Raw genomic sequence first — 21,972 nt, 5'->3', positions numbered from 1 at the left:
TTAACATTAGCAATCCTAAGAAGGGCCGGTGTCCCGTCGAAGAGCAGGGGAATATATACGTCACAGACCCGAGTGACCGGCCTTATATATCAATGGCTGGCGAAAGACCTGTGATCGTTTTCATATATAAGGACAGACAGAGAGTAAAATACTAGAGATGAAAGGAAATGGTGTGGCGAAATTATACATGTGCACACGCATTCGTACGTACATACGTCTAATGAGACATGGTTAATAATATATGTAGACAACCATATACATACATACATACATACGCACACACAGACACATAGATAAAGAGAGGGGGAGAGAGAGATAAAGGAGAGAGAAAATGGATCAAGAAAAGATTTGAGAGGGAAAGAGAAATAGTACGAATGGGAAAGAGTACAAAAGAGTTAGAATTAGAGGAAATTAAAGTAAAAGGAGAAAGTGAGAGGAGACAGAATTTGGGGTGAGAGGCGAGATATGTGACAGAGAAAATTAAATAAACTGTGATGACCGTTGCGAGAGGGAAAGAGAGAGAGAGAAAGAGAGCGTTAGTAAGAAAGTAGGCTACAAGTGAAATGTTCCTCTTCTCGTTAGTATAATTGATATGTGCAGTGAATATTGATGTATTTGATAACATTCCTACAGTAATTAAAGGCTATTGAGAGATTAAAGGAAAAAAAAAAAGGTCGGATTGGTTAAGAACCATTTCGGTATGATTTAAAATTTTCAATTTTATGCAATTTTATGCAGAATATGTCGAGGCATGATGGTTGCCGCTCATTGTTTTTGTTGTTATTGCTGATGTCATTAATCTGTACGTCAGCTCGGACTAAGTAAATATATCAAAGAACATCTTACCGTTGTGACCATACTGTCCTTTTCAGTGTTTAACACAGCATTATTGGATGCGTCCATTTTAGACGACATGTTGTACTCTGAGAGATTTCACGTATTTCATATATATCTATCTATCGACTATATAGCTTTTCTACGTATAGGACTTCTATATTTGTTATTGTTGCTGCAGTTGTTGTCTTGTCCTATTTAGTTTCTGTGGAAAATATCTTTGATCAAAATCACTCTAGCCATATCCATTTACTCTCACACTGATTTCAGAGTGTGCCGTTGCCAACATTTTAAGGCGGAGATCAATATTTCTAACGGATCAGCTGTCAACGTCCATGCTACCTTATTAAGTGAAACTCATATTTCAATTAATGCCAACAAGATTGCTTAATTAATGTTGATTGATGCGGATTTGGCAGTTTAAAATTCTTTATAATTTAACTGCAGTAAAAGTCTTGTGTATCAAGTTAGGAAGCATTAATATGTTTCTCCGTAAATATCTTTATCTATTTATACTTTATTTCTTTCAGTCATTGGATAGCGGCCATGCTGGGGCACCACCTTGAAGGATTTCAGTTGAATAGATCAACCCTCACCCTCAGTGAATTGGTGAAGTCAGATATAAAGAGGTTCTGAAATTTATAGAAACGACTGATGCAAGAACACCACAACATCCTGTCAGCGAAAAAAAAAGGGCAATCACAGCATTAAGATGTTGCTGTTGGCATTCATGGCTTTGGCGATATGAAGATGTATTAATGTCCGTGTCCTTTTCTATTCTCTGAAGTGGTTTTACCCATCATCATATATTCATATATTATTGATATCGACTTAGTCTCTGACCTCTCTGAGTTTCACGTGCAAATGCACACGAAATGATAATTTGCTTGAAAATCTGTGTACCCCCAGAACAAGTACCAGAGTGGACCAAAATAAAACGTAACGGTATTTGACACTATATTACCGTTAGTTAAAAACTACACACACAGAAACACACACAAGCACATACAGATATTAAGAGAGAGAAAGAGAGAGAGAAAGACAGAGAGAGAGAGAGAGAGAAAGACAGTGAGAGAGAGAGAGAGAGAGAGAGATACATTCATACATACGCCGAGGGTGTTCCTATATTGTATGAATGTACACACGCATAAAGGCTTATATTCACATATATGTTCGACATATTTTGACAGTGAGTCTATGTGAATGAGCAGTAGCTTGTATATTATATATTAAATTATGCGTACTTTGATAGAAATAATCTGTTGAGGACAAATGGATGAATAAATATCAGTGCATGTGCGTACTGTGTACGCGCCTACATGACTGTGCGCATGTCTTTATTTATAAATTAGAACTGATTCAGAATTATTCGTGGAACTTTAGGATCCAGAGCCTTCTGTTTTTTTGTTTTTTTTTACCGTAAGATTTTGTCATTGCCCATTATATCGATGTGGTATTGGTGTTGAGAAAACTTGATGCAACATTGCCCTTGACATAGTTCAGGAAACACATGTTACTTCTAGTTTTTGCTGGTGTTCTACTTGGACTTCAGTTATGCTAGGAGATGACCTTCAAATGTTTTACTGGACCATGTCGACTACTGAATATATCTAATACTATTGTTATCGATCTTTGTTGCTTGCTGGGAAACTACTGATGAAGTGTTATAGATCTTTGGTTTTGCTTTACTTCAGAAAGCACTCCTTTATACTTATTCCATTAAAGACTGACTAAAAGGTTCTTAATATTCAATAATATTCTAACAGATCTTCTCTCTGATCACAACCGCCCTCTTTCGCCCTACATATACTTGTCCATTAGCGGAAGATTAAATACTTCGTTGAAGAAATCTTTCTCTTTCATTCTATGCAAAAGTCTTTGAAATACTTAGTGAACGAATTTCTCATCAGTCTCTCGTTCTTTCTCTCTCTCCTCTGAATATGTATTTCCAGATACAAACCTACACACACCAACACGCCTAACGTTTCTACATTATAATAAATAAATATCGTTCTGTCAGATCTTTTGGTTAAATGCAAATATCTTTGGTATCATCACAACAAAATTCATTTTCTTCCTAAATATATATATATATATATATAAATAACGTAAAGTATACTAGCCTTCTCAATATGGCTAACCACTAAGGGTGGGTGTTACTGTAGCTTTTATCCCCAGGAGATCATCTCCAGCTGGCTTTAGGCACACTTTCTGTGCCCTTATGGTATTTGGAAAGGGAGGTCATCCCTCTCTCGTAAACCTAAGCGATACGCACGGACTGCAGTTTCGAGGTAATTTGCCTCTTAACGTACGGTAATCACCGGTTTACGATGAAAGGAAGACCTGTTTGCAAATACTTATGTGTTTTTCTAGTAACTTCCGTCACTGATTTCGAAAATCTGTCTGCAAGCAATAATAAATCTCTAAACGAGATGTAAACAGTAACCGCTCGACAACGTAAAGTATACTAGCCATCTCAATATGGCTAACCACTAAGGGTGGGTGTTACTGTAGCTTTTAGCCCCGGCTAGTATACTTTACGTTGGCTATCATACAATGAATTGGCCTTTCCTATTTTCTTCTTAGTCCTTTCAATGGTGTTCCATGACTTGCTCCTATACAGTGGGTAAATCCCATTCCTATCGTTATGTATGATAGTTTCAAATTTCCTCATGGCTCCTTTGTATACTCTGATACTTTCTCTATCTCAAAAATTGCATGCGGTGAACGGAATGTTGTATGTGTCTCTTTAACTCTGTAGGCTCGCATATGCGGGACACATTTCGCATTACTCTGACGAGGTCTGACATCAATATATTGCATTTGGCATTGTCTGCGATAGCTGAGTTCCGGTCGATTAGGTATTTGGAGGCCACTGGTTTGGCATAGTGTGAGTGAAGGATTCAGGTTTTATTATTTTTTTATTGGTTAAACTAGCAACATGACCATCCCCAAATACAATATATATGGAACAATCTCGAGTATAACCAGCCAAAATTGCAAAGATAATCTGGAATTCGACTGAGGAAAGAAAACTTTGAATGACCCGTCCTTGTTTTCTTTGTATCGTCTATCTGGATGTTTTGTTGTCCCTTTTTTGTATCACCTAATTGTCTGGATGTTTTGCGTTCTTGTCCCATTTTGTATTTTTTATATATAAAATATATAGCGGCCTACGTACACTTTGGTCTCTTATATGTAAGTATATATTTATCTAAATCTTGTACGACTCTATTCTTTCTATCATTCTTTCCTTCTTTCTATCAGCCCTTTCACGCTTACTTCGTTCATTCCACTCCTCGTTATTTCGTTCCCTCTCTCTCACATTCCCTTGCCTTCTCTTCATGCTCACTTTTCCTCCTCTTTTCACTTCACACTTTTCTCGCCCCTGCTTATTTCTTCTGTCCCTCTGCCTCTACCTCTCTCTCTTCTCTCTCCCCGTGACCGGTGTTCGGGCAAGTCTGACCTTTCTTTCTTGGTTCGGCCGCCGTCCGTCCAACATCTGTATTCCTTCCCGTGCCTGTGAAATCCTGTATCTCTGCCGTAAGGCTTTACTTCCACACACGCCAATTCAATTTAATTCGTCCTTAGTCGAAAGATACCGGTTGTTATGTCCTGTTATTTGTATAACATTCTCCGTTTTTCCGTCCTTGTTTTCGCTGCTTTCTTCCAAGGAATCTAATGCTCTTAGCTTAGTTTTTCCTTGGGGCTGGCCAGATTGGAGCAATCTCGAGTATAACCAGCCGAAATTACAAAGATAATCTGGAATTCGACTGAGGAAGGAAAACTCCGAATGACCCATCCTTGTTTCCTTTGTATCGTCTATCTGGATGTTTTCTTGACCCTTTTTTATATCATCTGTCTGGAGGTTTGCGTTCTTGTCCCATTTTTTTATTTTTTATATATAAAAAATAATATATTTATATAATAATAATAATAATAATAATAATAATAATAATAATAATAATAATAATAAGAAGAAGAAGAAGAAGAAGAAGAAGAAGAAGAAGAAGAAAAAGAAGAAGAAGAAGAAGAAGAAGGCGTCAATGCAGTCGAACAGCCTACAATGTATAACAACCAACTTTTCTTTGATAGACCCAGCAAATTTAAGATTATGACAGGGTTGTTTTGTCATGAACAAGACGTCCTTGAATCTTCAATCAAACAGTGTTACATGAAATAATTGTGGCGGGTAATTATTTGTCCGCTAACCAGGATTGTTCTAACTCTTAAGAATTTGAACCTTATAATACTTAAAACACTGCTCTATTTTCTAACAAAACGCATTATTAGCTAAAATTCCTGATAATCTACATCATTTTCTTACAAACTGCCTCGTATTTTTTTAGACAAATATTGCATATCTTACATCTATATTTCCTGACACACTACCATATTTTCTGACGAGCTGTCGTATTTCTTAATATTATGCCCTACTTACTAGTAGACACCAATATTGTCGTGCAAGCTGTTTTCTTTCTTAACAACATCCTATAACTTCTAACAGTTTGCAAGATCTGTTAATAAAATGCAATATTTTTTAAGAGATTGCCAAACGTAGCTTTCAGAGAAGCAAATATATTCATATATATCCTGTAAGTTGTTTAATGAACGGCGATAATGCCCCACTTACAGAAACCACTAGTTTCTAATCTTACTTGTATTCCCTCAGCAGAACCATTCCTGCTTATGAACATTGCGGTAGTAAAAGTGTTAAGAATGCTATACTATTTCATATCAGTCAATTTATCATATAATTCTCAGCAATAATGTTTTCTAGCAGACTTCTAATGTAAAATTGATGTTATATAATTTTAAACATACAATATTGTTTATATGTTAAACAGTTTTAGGCAACAAAGATTTACGTCACGTCGATTATACATTGTAGAAAAGACATATTTTTATAGAACAAGACGGAAATCTGTTAGTTATTAATTTTCCTGCAGCTATATCATATCAAGTTGGGAAATATTTCTATATATGTAATTATGTGTATAGGGAGGTAGATGAGATGTTCCCTGCAATTCACATCATTTTATTTCTTGTCTGTGCCAATTGTAGCCTAGTGTTTCCTTCACATGTTCTCATATACTTTTACATTCTTTCATAGAAATTCTATGACAAAACAATTTTATTTCATTTGTCGTTTTCCCTAACTACATATAAGTCAACGCATCCACCGTGGTGGGCGAACAAAGCTCTCTTCACTACCTTATGAGCTATATTCTGATGATGAGGGTGATGGCGATATATATTTTTGTATATGTGTGTATATATATATATATATATATATATATTATATATATATATATATATATATATATATATATATATATATATATATATGTGTGTGTGTGTGTGTGTGTGTCTGTGTGTCTGTGTGTGTATGTACCTGTGTGTATGTTCATTAAGATGAAGTAGTTGTAATGAAACATTTTGTGATATTACTCTGAGGATATTTATTGTGAAAGGCCAAAACAACGCAACATGGTAGAAAGTAAACTAGAAAAAGAAGGAAAAGGAAAAAGAAATAATGTTGCAGTTTCACTTTGCATTTCTATATTTCGGATCGCCTGCTGTGTAGGTTCAGTTGTGCTCTCATCGAAATAGGGCAGTTTCAGGAAGTACATTCCATATGTCGGGTTAAGGGCCTACTTATGTAGTTTGTTCACTTTGGTGTTTTGTAGATGCAGTCGTTTGGCTGAAGATGGTGGACAGTCGCTGTGTGTCATGTTCTTTGGGATCCTTTTCGTATTCGTTACTTTGTCAGCTGTATCGCTGCCTCTGTGGCTTATTTGCGTGATTTCATTTCGCATGTATATGGCTTCAGATCTGGTTGGTAGGGCAGACCAGTAATGTACGAACAGGCATACAATGTGCCGTCCTTAAACTACCCTAAATTGATGATAGTTGAGTAGTTTAAGTTCCATCACTGAGGAAATGCAAGCTCACACACACACACACACACACACACGCGCGCGCGCGCACACACACACATGTTTACAAAAGAGATGCTCACCTGGAGGTGGGGTAAATAACTTTAACTAAATACAAAATAGAACAGTGATCGTTAACTGAATTTGAAACTTCACCGTCGACTTTAATTATTAGAAAGGTTATATCAACCCCGAAACGAAATAAAAAGTCTCTATCACTAAATATAAAACAATAGAAATGAAAACTAACGCATCGAGTAAAATCTACAAAAATTTCGTATTAACCATACTGCATTTATTTTTATATTCCTGTAAATCACTGGAACTTTCTCCACGGCACCTTTCATCTCTCTGAAGGCAATTCTTGTCTGCTACTTCACTTTGTCATGTAAATGCTATTTTTATAATAATAATAATATATATAATATATATATATATATATATATATAATATATATATATATATATATATATATATATATATATACACATCAATATCATAAGAGAGGAGGTAGATAATTTTGTTGGAATTGTTAACAGCTATGATTAACTATTATTATATATTATTGAGCGTAAAAATATGACTTATTTTTCTCAGCACAAAATATAAATAATATTGGAAATAAATAGACGGCATAATAGGAACAATGAAAGAGGATGTCGAAAGAAAAATACTAATTCAATGAAAAAACCAGACGGTGAGGTTTTTTATCACAAAGATTAAGAAGTAGTACTCCGATGTTTACGAAGCTAATTGGTCTTTGCTAATGAACTCAGACTTGTATGGAATACATGAAGAGAGACTTGTACATGGCGACAGCAACACGATATGTATCAATACTGATACACCGGTAAGAATTATTCGTGGAGAAGTTATTTTAAATCCAATCAAATAATTTCACGCGAAACAATTTGAATGTATGTTTACTGGGGTCGCAGTTACAGAACATGAAAATCATATTATAACATTTACTTTATGAGCGCAAACATTAGGGTGCTTCAGATTCATGTAAATTAAAAAAAAAAAAATTGAACATAAAAACGTGCATATATATATATATATATATATATATATATATATATATATATATATGAGAGGTATTGGTATTCACATGTGGAATGTGCCTAAAGAGACCCTCCAGATATTAACTCATAACTCACCACAATTACTCCAACAAAACGAGGGATTCAGAACTTGTAAACACAAATTTTCCCGCACATTAAAATTTTTCCCAACTGTCAACTTATCCTTCGTATTTAACGCTTACTTGCATATTTCCATGGTCGTTATAATATACTTAGGTCTATCCCCTCATTATCTTCATCAACATTAGTACCTTAGAAGATAACTGTTAATTCTTTACTTTAATCTGCGTGTTTTAACTTAATCAACTGAACTTTAAAACTCAACCTCTTAGATCTCCAAATCTTCAATTGTAACTTTTATTCCTAAAGAATTAAATATTTAACTGATTTCTTCATTCACCCTTTAATATATTCATACCCTCATAGGTAGGAATATATCTATCCTTACTGATCAGGACCAACTGGAATTTCATCGATTCAACAGACACAAATATTTACTGCTTGACCTCTTGCTGGTCACTTATCTATTATTCTCTTTATTTCTTTTCCCTTTCTCCTTGATCCTTTTTATTTTATATTTTTTATCTTCCATTATCTTCCTCCTCTCTTCTTTTATCTGTACCCTTATTCTTACAATTCATTCTTATTTTTATTTCTATTTTTCTATTTTTATTTTTATATTGTATTTTTTTACTTTTTACTCTATATTTTTATATTTCTTCATTTTTGTTCTTCTAACGAATCCTTGCTAATACTCTTTCACTTACCTTCCTCCTCTCTTTATCTCTCTCTCTCTCCTCATTAACCTCTCTTTTCCTTTCTTTATCCTTCTCCCTCCACTTTGTTCAATAGCCACTTTTATGATCTCACAAACAAGTCATCACAATATGAATACACCATTCGCAATTCCGCAAAAATATTGCCTCAATACTGATGCTGTGAACACACTACTCATGCTGTGCCGTAATACTGCCTGGATTTACCTCGGATTTTACCTACGGACATTCGGACTAACATCCATACCCACTGAAAAATGAACTGTGATCTCTGTTTCCTTATTTCCTTACTCTCTGCTTTTCTAGGTCTTTGCTTATTATCAACGAATTTTCTATGTATGTATCTTTTATTTGAATATTTCCATGTCTAGATCTTTTATATGTTCTCTACGTGCCTCTGATGACGGAATGCCTCATATTCAAGCATACTCGCCTTTCACTTGGGATATCTGAGAAACAGCTGCAAGACCTAAACTAATTTAAGAATAATATAAAATGATGTACATAACTCGAGATGCTTATTAAGCCTCGGCGTTTGTTGCCCTCTTTCACAAATATTTATCTGCTAAATCAGAAACCTAATATGGATCCATAGCTCTCGTCTCAATCACGAGTTTGGAACCCTGATAATCCGTTACAGCACTTAGCGTACCTCTTCGTTTAGATCGCCAGTGAACTAAACTCCCATATTATATATATATACACGTACACACACACACACACACACACACACACACATATATATATGCACACACAAACATACAAAACGCGCGCACGCAGGCACACATACACACACATACTTTAGTTTTCTCTTTCAATTTTCCTATATTTTTCTCTCCCAGAGTAACGAATGTTTGCACAGATATACTATGCTCGAGTTACTTCCCTTACTCTGTACTTATATTCCTACTGCCGGTTTCAAAGGGAACGTTTTAAACTTTAATCACGTTTGTCCAGAGAAAAAAGATAGTATCTGAATGTTCCTGGAACTACACCAATCAGATGTCACAAGTAATATTTTCATCGTCCATTCAAAGCATAGATAACTGTTCACTGTTAATATTCCCAACAATATATCCATTTCGCTATTCACTTGAAAAACCCGACACAATAAAACACAATGTTATCAACACAAATAGAATTTACTCCTCTACAAATTAGTATTGAGTCCTTTTATTTACTTTGTGGTCTTTTTCATGTAAATAGGTAGGTGTGTGTGCATGCGCACGCCCACATACAAACATGCATAATATATAGATATGTGTGTGTGTGTGTGTGTGTGTGATTATATATATATATATATATTATATATATATATATATATGCACACACACATATACATATGAACACTGACGCTACACAATATAATAGCATCCATTACTTGCAGTTCTAATTAACTCGCCACACAAACATAACCTGGAGATAAATTGTCAATTGTCTAATGTGTGTATGTTTGGTTTATTTTCATGTTTCCATTGATGAGTGTTGTATTTGTTGGTATAGAGTTGTGCATGTGTGTGATACTTCGATATTATCTGAGGCAATGATTCAAAATCATTGCTAACTGCAGTCACTGTATATTAGATCCATAAAATATATTGCCTCAGTATGTAATAATGACGGTGATTATTATAACTGCTTTACCTTTACTTTAATTTATACAATTTGCTCTAAAATTGCTGCTGTTGTTGTTGTTGCTGTTATCATCATCATCGTCAACATTAACAAAAATAATGATAACAATCACAATAAAGATGAAAATGACAATAAATCCTTAACGATATTATTGATAACCTCCTGCCTTTTGTGATAGGTGAGTGGATTACATTGATCCCAGTACACAAATGGTACTTAATTTATCGACCTCGAAGTGATGGGAGGCAAAGTCGACCACAGCGGAATTTGAACTCAGAACGAAGCGGCAGACGAAATACCCGGCGTGGTAACGATTCTGCCAGCACACTGTCTTATGCCGACAACAATGTATACGATAAGGAATAAAGAAAAGTCGATAAATATGACAGGTTAAGCAGTTGTGGTCGATGAAAAATGTGGTAGTAGTACCAATAATTGTCGGAGCCCTGGGAGCAGTGAATAAAAATCTTGAGAAGTACATGGAACAAACAGGAGCTGCAATAAGGGTGGAGCACTTGCAGAAAACAGCACTTCTTGGAACCGCTCGAATACTCAGGAAGGTGCTTGTAAAATATGGTAGTGAACAGCTGACACCGTATTACACAATGGCAATAATAATAATAATAATAATAATAATAATAATAATAATAATAATAATGATGATGATAATAATAATAAGCCTTCCTAACAGAAATCACCAAAAGCACATAATGAAAAGAAATACAAGTATCTGCATAATATGTGGTGATGGAGAAGAAATAATAAATCATATTGTGGCTGAGAAGGAATATATTCAGAGACATCACATAGTTGGGACCTATATAGACTGGAAGCTATGGCAATACTATAGAATATCAATAGAAAAAGAAAGACTGCGATGAAGGTGTAATAGTGGTAATGCACAACAGAAGTAGCGGTTGGAATTGGTAATTGGACCGCAGCGAAGAAGATGATGATTTGAAGAATATTTAGTTGCTGTTGCTAGTCCCGCGTTAAGTGTCACCGTCCTTTTCTGGTGAGGATGACGTTGTTCTGATGATTATGATAAAGTTGCATTCCTGCATAAATGATTGTGAGAGAAAGAAAGTGAGAGGAAAAGAGTGAGAGAAAGAGAGAAAGAAAGTGAGATAAAGAGGGTGAGAAAGAGAGAGAGAGCGAGAGCTGCAAGAGTAATTTGTATGTAATCGCCATCATGTGATGGATGCCATGTAAACATGTATGGAAATATCGAGGATTGACCACACCTCAACCCAGAAGATTTATCACTTAGTGTTGAGAGGCGCAGCAGTTTCCTAAACATAGATTGCTATTTATATGTGTATAGAAAGATTACAACACGAACAGGAGGAAAGAACTGTATGTCTGCAGAGAGACACTCATGGAGACTAATTTAGAAAGACGGGGGAGAATGTTGCACCTATTGCTATATTTTTCTCTATTGTTATGTATATTTCGTTCTCTCTTTCTATCTCTCTCACTCTCTCTCCCCTCGCTCTCTCTCTCTATATATATACACGTACACTCACACCAACTACATCCATATTTGTCTGCTTTACACCCTCTCTCTCTCCTACTCAATCTCTTTTTCTCTATCTATCTTCATACACTTAAAAACATATAAGATCAGAAAATTAATTTTGATTTATAAATAATGTTTAATGGAATTTTATGGAAGGCCAGAGGAATGAGGGTTTAAAAATAAATCAGATTTTCTTTCTCTGTCCCTCTCACTCTTCCTTTGTTTCAATCTTTTTCTTTTTCTCCTCTTCTTTCTTCTACCACTAAAATTTAAAGATCAATCTCTCCCTAGTCAACAGCACATTCAAAATCACACGGCGCAGATCAAGCACGAAGGCCCTGGTTTTGTTGCTGTTGTTGTTATTTCTCTCTCTAGGCTCTGTTAGGATTCGATTCCCGGCGGTGCGGTATGTCTTTATTTTTTGTTGTTCTTGTCCTCTGAGCTGACAAAAGGGAGTAGCACTTATATTTCAAAGGGTAGATTTAGTTGTATTCAGTCACAAAGAACTCTGAGAACACGTGGGCACACGTGTGTGTGGAGTACGTAGTCACATGCACGTTAATTTCACTAGCAGGCCCTTCCGTTGAACGGATTAACTGGACCACTCATCGCGATAACCGATCCGTGCGATATTGGTGATGTGGTTGACAGTAGATGGGGATGAGGTACCGTTAATAGTAATATATGGTTGTAGAAATACGGTGCTGGCGTCCTCTGTAGACGCCAGCACCGCTGCAACCAACCATTCCGTTTTTATTTCTGGTGGCACTCTCGAAATCCTAACTCTGTCGCTTCGTCTTCCTCTGTAGGTGGGCAACAATGCAATCTTTTCCGTTCTTAGGATGGTGGTGGAGTGCGAGGCCGCCTCTTCCTTTGTGGAAAACATCACCTCCACCGTACGGAATTTCTTCCCTCTGCTAACATAAGTTGCCTTTTTCATAACTTCTCTTCAATTTCTTCCTCTGTTATACATTCAATTTTCTTTGTCTCCACTGCCTGTGTTCTATTCACACCTCCGAACCTCTTCCTTATTAATAATAAGAGATATTTGAAAGAGAAAAGGAACACATGGTAGTATCGCCTGTATATTACTGGTATGTATTTTAATGTAAATAATTTCTGTTTGAAAATGATTGTAAGCCTAACATGAATTGAACAAAGATCTCTCGTTAAATATATAAGTTACGTTATGATATTTAATAGAGAAAACCAGGAAACAATGTAATGGAAACTGAGGAGTAAAAGAAAGAAATGGACTTCATTGGAATGGAATGAAGGAAGATAAAGACAAGGTAGAATTTGAGAAGAACAAAATTTAATTGAATTCGACAAAGGCGAATGTTCCTCCCAACACTGAATAATGTAATTGTCTTTAGAAGTCAAAATAAAGAAGAATTTACACACACACACACACACACACACACACACACACACACACACTCACACACACATCCACATTCATATAAGCTCATATATGGATGTGTATCTGCGAGTATAAATATAAATTTCATGTACACACATATACGTTCAGATATACGTACGTGTATGTATGTAATTGTCTTTAGAAGTCAAAAATAAACTTGAATTATATATATACACATATATACAAACATGCACATATATATGTATATTATATATATGTATATTTATATGTATAAGCTTGTATATGCATAATGTATGTGTCTGTTATATAAGTTATAGTTGTATACGTATTTATAATCGTACATATATGCATAATAAGATATATAAGATGTACTTTTGTGTGTGTACGTATGTGTGTGCAACCATGTATACTTATTAATGTCTGTATATACATCAGATTACAAATGTACACACACACACACACACAAATATAAATGCTGTCTGAATTTTCTTCATTGAAAACTTGTAACCAAGCTACCACCATCAGCAAAATGTCGGAAACAACATCAATAGCTGCAGCTGTAACATCGACAGCAAGTACAGCAACACGAACAAAAACAACAACGACAGCAAAAACAACATTGATTAAAGCCTCAGAAGCAACTCGACGAATTTTACAATAAAAATGAACGGTGCAAAGTTCTAGAAAATATTAACCATTTCACATCTATACAGCTCAGCATCTCCGAAGGAACAAAGCGTAAAAATGGCTCCATCAAACAACGACGATGGCAGCTTGCACAATTCTCCATCATCATCAACAACAACAACAACAAAATCACCATTCCTATCTTTGTCATCTGGTTTCGAAAGATTAAATATTCTTAAATATTCTTTTCTCGTCTTCTCTTTCTTAACAATCAAAACGGTTGATCCTCTTCTATTTCTTGCTTTCGCATATTTTCCTTCGTTGCACACATCTTTGTCTTTATTTTTCACCTACAATTTGTGCACTTTCTCAACCGCGCGATTTCGCTTACCTGGCTCCATATAATTGTCGACTCCCTCCTCTGTTCCTTGTAATCATAATGTTATTATTTTTGGCACATTTTATCTATCAGTCAGTCTGTTACAATCAAGAAGGTGAATCACAATGACCTTTTTGTGAGCACAGTTTGTGAACAGACCATTCCTTTCTTTTGCTGATGTCATCAGAAGTTGTTCTGTCTTCTCACCCAGACATACAAACAGTAGAACGTAATAATTATAAATAAATAAACGCCTTGATGCAATAGCAGATGGTAGCTCTAAGGGCTTCTGGCCTTAACTGTTTGGAAGCGTTGTCATGTACCAATTTTGTTTTACAGTTCTATATTTAAGAGATGAGGAATTATGTATATTATTTACATTATTATGTCTAGGTGTAACATATGGGTTACAACAAATATTCTGCCCGGTACCAAAGATTTGTTTGTCTGTTGCTTGACCATAATTAAGCGAGCATGGCCCTTAATACAAATAGCCACAAATCAGGAACAAAACAAAAAACTGTTTTCAGTCTTTAAGGAAGCTGACAAATACAAACTATAAGTCATACTACCTAACAACTATGAAGAAGAAGAAGAAACAAGAAAAGCTGTAAAACAAATGAAATTCAAATTAAAACTGGAACAGCAACGGACCATAAAGAACGATGGCAAGAAAAGCCCCTTCATGGCAAATACTGGGCTAAACTAAACGCAAAATAAATAGACAAAGCAAAATTCAACAATGGTTGAGAAGCTCAGAACTCAAAGCAGAGACGGAAAGATTCTTAATTGCAGCACGAGACCAAAGCCTCCTCACCAGAAATTACCAAAAACATACAGTGAAAAGAAACTTAACAAGTAACTGCAGAATATGTAGAGATGGACAAGAAACAATAAATTATATTGTCTCTGGCTGCCTAGTCCTGGCTAAGGAATATATTTACAGACACGACAGTATTGGGACTTACATACACTCGAAGCTACGCCAACACTATGGAATAAAAACAGAAAAAAACATGGTATAGGCACGAACTAGAAAAGGTCACAGAAACTGAGAAAGCAACAATATTATGGGATATGCCAATACACACAGACAGAGAAATTAAGGCCAATAGGCCAGATATAGTTGTCAGAGATCACGAAGAAAAAGATGCTTTCCAATTGATGTATCAGTACCAGCAGATGACAATGTTTCTTTAACTCAAAATACAAAGACCTGGAAACAGGTGACTCGAATGTGGAGTCTAAAAATAGAAACAATTCCTATCATAGTAGGTGCATTATGTATGATAAAAAGATATTCACACAAATACATAACAAAAATACTAGGACTAACAGATATATATAAAATACAGAAAATTGCACTACAAGGCACTGCACACATCCTACGCAGAACACTTTCCGTACAATAACCATCAGAGCATCACAACAAATCACAGCACATACCCAAGGCACACAGAGCTGAGCTCGGTAGCGCAGTGAAAGCATGTTATAAAAATATAACTACTGAATAATAATAATAATAATAATAATAATAATAATAATAATAATAATAATAATAATAATAATAATAATATAATAATAATAATAATAAGAAGAAGAAGAAGAAGAAGAAGAAGAAGAAGAAGAAGAAGAAGAAGATGAAGAAGACACCGGGGACGTTTAAGATGTAAGAAGGAAAATACAGAGCTCCGAAATCTATCCACAAACATCGAAAACAAGGACACCCTATGGAGCCAAAGATTTACTAACAAAGAATTGGACTATATCCGAGTAAGTAATACGAATTGAAATTTATTACTATTTTCGAAACGAAATGATGTATTTTGACTCGATATTATCTCCACCTCTAACACAACACATGTAAACATGCGTGGAACAACACGATCATCCCCGACCTCAAACACCATGTACAAAGGAACTACGAAGAAATTAAATGCCACCGATACTATTCAATCCAAGAATAACAATCGAGTGGTACGTACATTAAACCTACAACAAAAAATGTACGAAAAACTACACGTGCGAAATAATGTGACAACAGAAATAAACGGACCGGTACCCTACGAAAATGACGACCGTCAAAATAATGGGCCGGACGTTGTACCTCATGTCCCGCAATTAAAACCCAAAAGACGTAAATGGACACGTGAGGAATACATTTCTATATTACACGCATACTTCACAGCAATGCTCTACCCACAAAATGAAAATACAACAACACATACATATAAAATATGGAAGGAAAATAATAGAGGTATAGACTTGGATACAGCAATGAACCCTAATAAATTAGCTAACGTACGAAGATACATTCTCAAAGCCAAAAAACTATCAGAAATAGAAATAGAACATTTAAAAGAAAAAATACACCAGGAAAATGTAGATAGAAGCCACACAACAATGCCCAATAATATAAACACTGAAACTGTAAAACACGAAGACAAACGCAACATTCCCAACAAACACGATGTAAACAACGAAAGGGAGCCTAATGATTATGATAATATAAAAAATAAAATAATCAAAGAACTAAAACCACAGAGCTCAAAATGGACCACCGACCATACCTCCCAAGAATAAAAATAAACGCAATAACAACACCAATTATAAACAACATAAACCTAGCCGTCACTGAACTAGCAACTGAAACAAAAAAAAGTGATATCACTGAACTAAATGACTTGATATACGCAGCAGCCACTGCAACCACAAAAGAAGCTGGATACTCACCCAAACCCGCCCAAACAGGAGTACCACCACCCAAACAAACCCTGTGGATAAATAACATCCAAAACAAAATAAAAAAAATTAGAAAAGACCTGTCGATTCTTATGAAATCAGCAAACAAGCAACGCTACTGAGCAACAAAAAGAACAAAAATGCTCCGCAAATATAACATCACGGAAAAAGATTTGCCGAGATAAAAGAAAAGCTGAAGCAAGATATCCTTGCCAAAGCTCAAAGGATCCGCCGGTACGAGAAACGCCAACGCTTCTTTGAACAGAACAAAAAGTTCAACTCCGACCCCAAAAAGTTCTACCAAGAACTGGGCAAAAATAAAATAGAAGTCACTGCGCACCAACGGCAGAAGAATTGGAAGAATTCTGGAAAGAAATATGGTCGGCGAACGAACAGCCAAAAAAAAAGGAGTATGAAAATAACAAACTCGGCATCTGAACAACTTTGGACCCCCATAACAACTGAAGAGGTCACCCAGGCACTGCAAAAACTAAGCAACTGGAAGGCACCTGGGCATGACAAGATCCCCAACTTCTGGTTGAAATATCTAACAGGAATGCACAAAAAGCTGGCTGAAAACTTTAACAGCATACTAGCAGAGCCAGAGACAATGCCTGAATGGCTCACGAAGGGGAAAACCATCTTAATTCCCAAATCAAATGAAACAACAAAACCAGAAAACTACAGACCAATAACCTGCCTCCCTACTATGTTCAAGGCATTTACTGCAGTGATAACGCAAAGGCTGAACAAGCACCTGGACGAAAACAAAAAGTTCCCAGAAGAGCAGAAAGGATGCCGCAAGGGCTCATATGGCTGTAAAGATCAACTAATGATTAATAAAGCCGTAACTGAAGACAGCCACAGAAAGAAGAAAGGCCTCAGTATGGCCTGGATTGACTACAAAAAGGCGTTTGATAGCATCCCCCACACATGGATCCTCGAAACACTAGCCATTAACAAAGTAGCACACCAACAATCATAAAATTCATAGAGCACTCTATGAATAAATGGCAAACGTCCTACACACCTCCAAACAAAAGAGGGACTCATGAAAACCAAAGACATCCCCATTAGAAGAGGAATATTCCAGGGAGACACGCTCTCTCCCACCCTTTTCTGCTTGGCACTGTCACCTCTATCTGATATGCTAAATAGAACTGGATGCGGATATAAATGTTACGGCAAAACGATCAGCCACCTTTTATATATGGATGACCTAAAACTATACGCTGCAAATGACAAACAGCTGGAAACACTATTAAAGACAGTTCATGGATTTACCAAAGAAATAGATATGAAATTTGGATTAGAAAAATGCGCCAAAGTAACCCTGAAAAGAGGAAAACTAGTTAAGAGTAACAACATCACACTAGATAAAACCAATGAAATAAAAGAATTAGACCAAAGCCAAACTTACAAATACTTAGGAATCCATGAACTAGATAAGACACAACACACACAAATGAAAGAGAAAATAAAAAAAGAATATTATAGATGAGTTAGATCAATACTAAAAACAGAGCTCAATGCTAAAAACAAGATAATAAGTATCAACACTTTAGCTGTCCCAGTTATAAGTTACAGCTACAATATCCTTAACTGGACACGAAATGAACTGTCCAAAATAGATAGGAAAACAAGAAAAATACTGACAGGATCTAGGATGCATCACCCAAAATCTGACATAGAAAGTACTATATACAACGTATAGAAGGTGGTAGAGGCCTTATACAGCTGGAAAACTACTATAAAAACCACATAGGACTGCAAAATATACCTACTTCAGAAGGAAGGAAAATGATCCAGATAGCAGCAAAACACGAGCAAAACAAAAAACTGTTCTCAGTATTTAAGGAAGCTGACAATACAAACAAGAATCATACCACCTAATAAACACAAAGAAGAAGAAGAAGATGATGAAGAAACAACAAAAGCTATAAAACAAATGAAATCCAAACTAAAAATAGAACAGCAACGAGCCATGATAAAACGATGGCAAGAAAAGCCCCTTCACGGTAAATACTGCACTAAACTAAACGCAAAAGGAATAGACAAAGAAAAAATCCAGCAATGGTTGAGAAGCTCAGGACTCAAGCAGAAACAGAGGGATTTTTAATTGCAGCACAAGACCAAAGCCTCCCCACCAGAATTACCAAAAACATGTAATGAAAAGAAATATTACAAGTAACTGCAGAATATGTGGAGAGGGACAAGAAACAATAAATCATATTATCTCTAGCTGCCCAGTCCTGGCTAAGAAGGAATATATTCACAGACATGACAGAGTTGGAACCTACATACATTGGAAGCTATGCCAACATTATGGAATAACAACAGAAAAAAGATGGTATAGGCACACACCAGAAAAAGTCACAGAAAACGAGAAAGCAACCATACTCTGGGATATGCCGAACACACAGATAGAGAAATTAAGGCCAACAGACCAGATATAGTTGTCAGAGATCATGAAGAAGAAAAATGCTTTCTAATTGATGTATCAATACCGGCAGATGGACAACGTGTCTCTAAAAGAAATGGAGAAACTCTCCAAATACAAAGACCTGGAATAGAGGTAACTAGAATGTGGAACCTGAAAACAGAAACAATTCCTATCATAGTAGGTGCATTAGGCATGATAAAAAATATTCAGACAAATACATAACAAAAACACCAGGACTTATAAACACATATAACATACAGAAAATTGCACTACTAGGCACTGCACACATCCTACGCAGAACACTTTCCATACAATAACCATCAGAGCATCACAACAAATCACAGCACATACCCAAGGCACACAGAGCTGCGCTCGGTAGTGAAGTGAAAGCACGCTATAAAAATAAAACTACTGAATAATGATGATAATAATAATAATAATAATAATAAATTGTTATTATTGTGGAGTATAAATTAAGACATGACAGAGTTGGCTAATATCTCCACTGGCTAATAAGTCGGCATTACAATATCAAAACTGCCGACAAGTGGTATAATCACCACCCTGAGGCTGTAACTGAAGGAGAAAATGTAACCATTCTGTGGGACTTTCCACAATACAGAACGCGAACCATCAAGGCCAATAACCAGATATTGTTGTGAAAGACCAAAACAATAAAGTTTGCTTATTGATCGATATGAGCATACCCTGTGATCATAATATCTCAGCGAAAGAGTTTGACAAGCTCAGAAAATATAAAGACCTACTCATTGAAATTGAGAAAATGTGGCATCTCAAGGCGGTTACAATACCAGTGATCGTAGGAGCACTAGGAATGACCAAGAAGGGAACCGAAAATTATATGAGAATGATCCCTGGCTTACCATCCCTGCAAGAAGTGCAAAAGATTGTCTTAACTGGTACATCACACGTATTGAGAAGAGCATTGTCGAAGTGAGAACTGTTGCTGCTCATGTATTTTAATTTAACTTTAAAAAAAAAAAAAAAAAAAATGAACGAACTACTGAGTTTGGTTTAATGGCCTACCAATGTACACTATGAGTTTCTTTGCCCTAGGAGTCGGGAAGACACTCGGCAAGAAATGGAAGAACATTTGAAAGAAGAAAAAAAAAGTAATAATAATAATATCCACTGGGTAATCTACAAAAACCTGGATTTGCCCCATGAAAAAAACTGGTGGGAACACAAACCACCTCCAGTGCTTAAAAATTATCACATCTCACTCCTCTGGAACTTCCCCATTCAAACTGACAGAAAGATAGATGCAAATAGGCCAGACATCATATTGAAAGACTTCAAACAAAGAACATGCCACCTCAATGATATGACTGTCCCAATCGATATAGACGTATCTGACAAGACCTACTAAAAACTGAGCAAATATAAAGATCTTGAAATAGAAATCAGCAAAATGTGGAACCTGAAGACTAAAACAATACCTGTTATCATAGGTGCCCTGGAAATGATAGCAAAAGCGGCTGATCGCTACCTAACTCAGATATCAGGAAACCCAAAAATGGCAGAAACTCAAAAGATAGTGCTCATGGGAACTGCTCATATACTACGCAAAATACTCTCTATGTAAACCCAAGGTTTAAAACAAACATAATTTTTTTTTTACTTTCACAGCAAATACAAAACCAAATATATGGCACACTAGGCATAACAACATCACGAACTTCCAACATGTTGTCTCTTGAGGTCTCTGGGTGAGACTTGGAGCCAACTTATACAAATATAAAGCAAAAGTCAAACATAGAATAATAATAATAATGATAATAATAATAATAATGATGATGATAATAATAATAATAATAATAATAATAATAATAATAATAATAATAATAATAATAATAATAATAATAATAATAATAATAATAATAATAAAGGCAATTCAACATCGACCCAGTTATAAATACCTGGGAATACCTGGCAGATGGAATCAAACACAATGATATCAAGGAAAAGAGAAAATGAGCTTACCTGTGGTGAGTGAGAAAAATATTGGCATCAAAGTTAAATGTCAAAAAAACATAATTTCGGCGATAAACTCGCGCGCAGTCGCAGTAGTTCGGTATGGCGTTGGAATCCTGAAGTGGACAGAGGAGGAGCTAAAGGAGATGGACAGGAAGTCAAGAAAGCTCCTAAGGATGAAGGAGCCCATCATCCACGTGCAGACACTGATCGCCATTACATGAAGAGAGCTAATGGAAGAAGGGGACTGATAAGTGTGGAAAATTCGAGATCTTAATGAGATACCTAGCCCAAAGTAAAGGAAGGAACGAGAGAGTATTGAAAGCAGAGAAAAAAGGGAAATCAAAGGAAAAAGTGTAAAGGGGACATGAAGAAGAATCACGCAACAAGGGCCTACACAATCAATTCCCTGCAGCTGCAACAAAAGTTGCTGGAAAAAATAGGTGGGATTGTCTGGAGAAAGGAACGCTAAAAAAGAGACCGAGAGTACCATACTGGCAGTGCGTGGCCCCGAGCTGTAGAGCGGGAGGGTCACCCTTATTAATGTGCAAGTGTATCCGCTGTTCCTCATCTGCCAAAGAATGAATGAAACCATAGCCCATATCATGAACGAA

The sequence above is a fragment of the Octopus sinensis genome, linkage group LG17 (genome assembly GCF_006345805.1).
Source record: "Octopus sinensis linkage group LG17, ASM634580v1, whole genome shotgun sequence".
In the NCBI taxonomy this organism is placed as follows: Eukaryota; Metazoa; Mollusca; class Cephalopoda; order Octopoda; family Octopodidae; genus Octopus; species Octopus sinensis.
The sequence above is the reverse complement of the archived record's forward strand: the minus strand, read 5'-3'. Positions refer to the sequence as shown.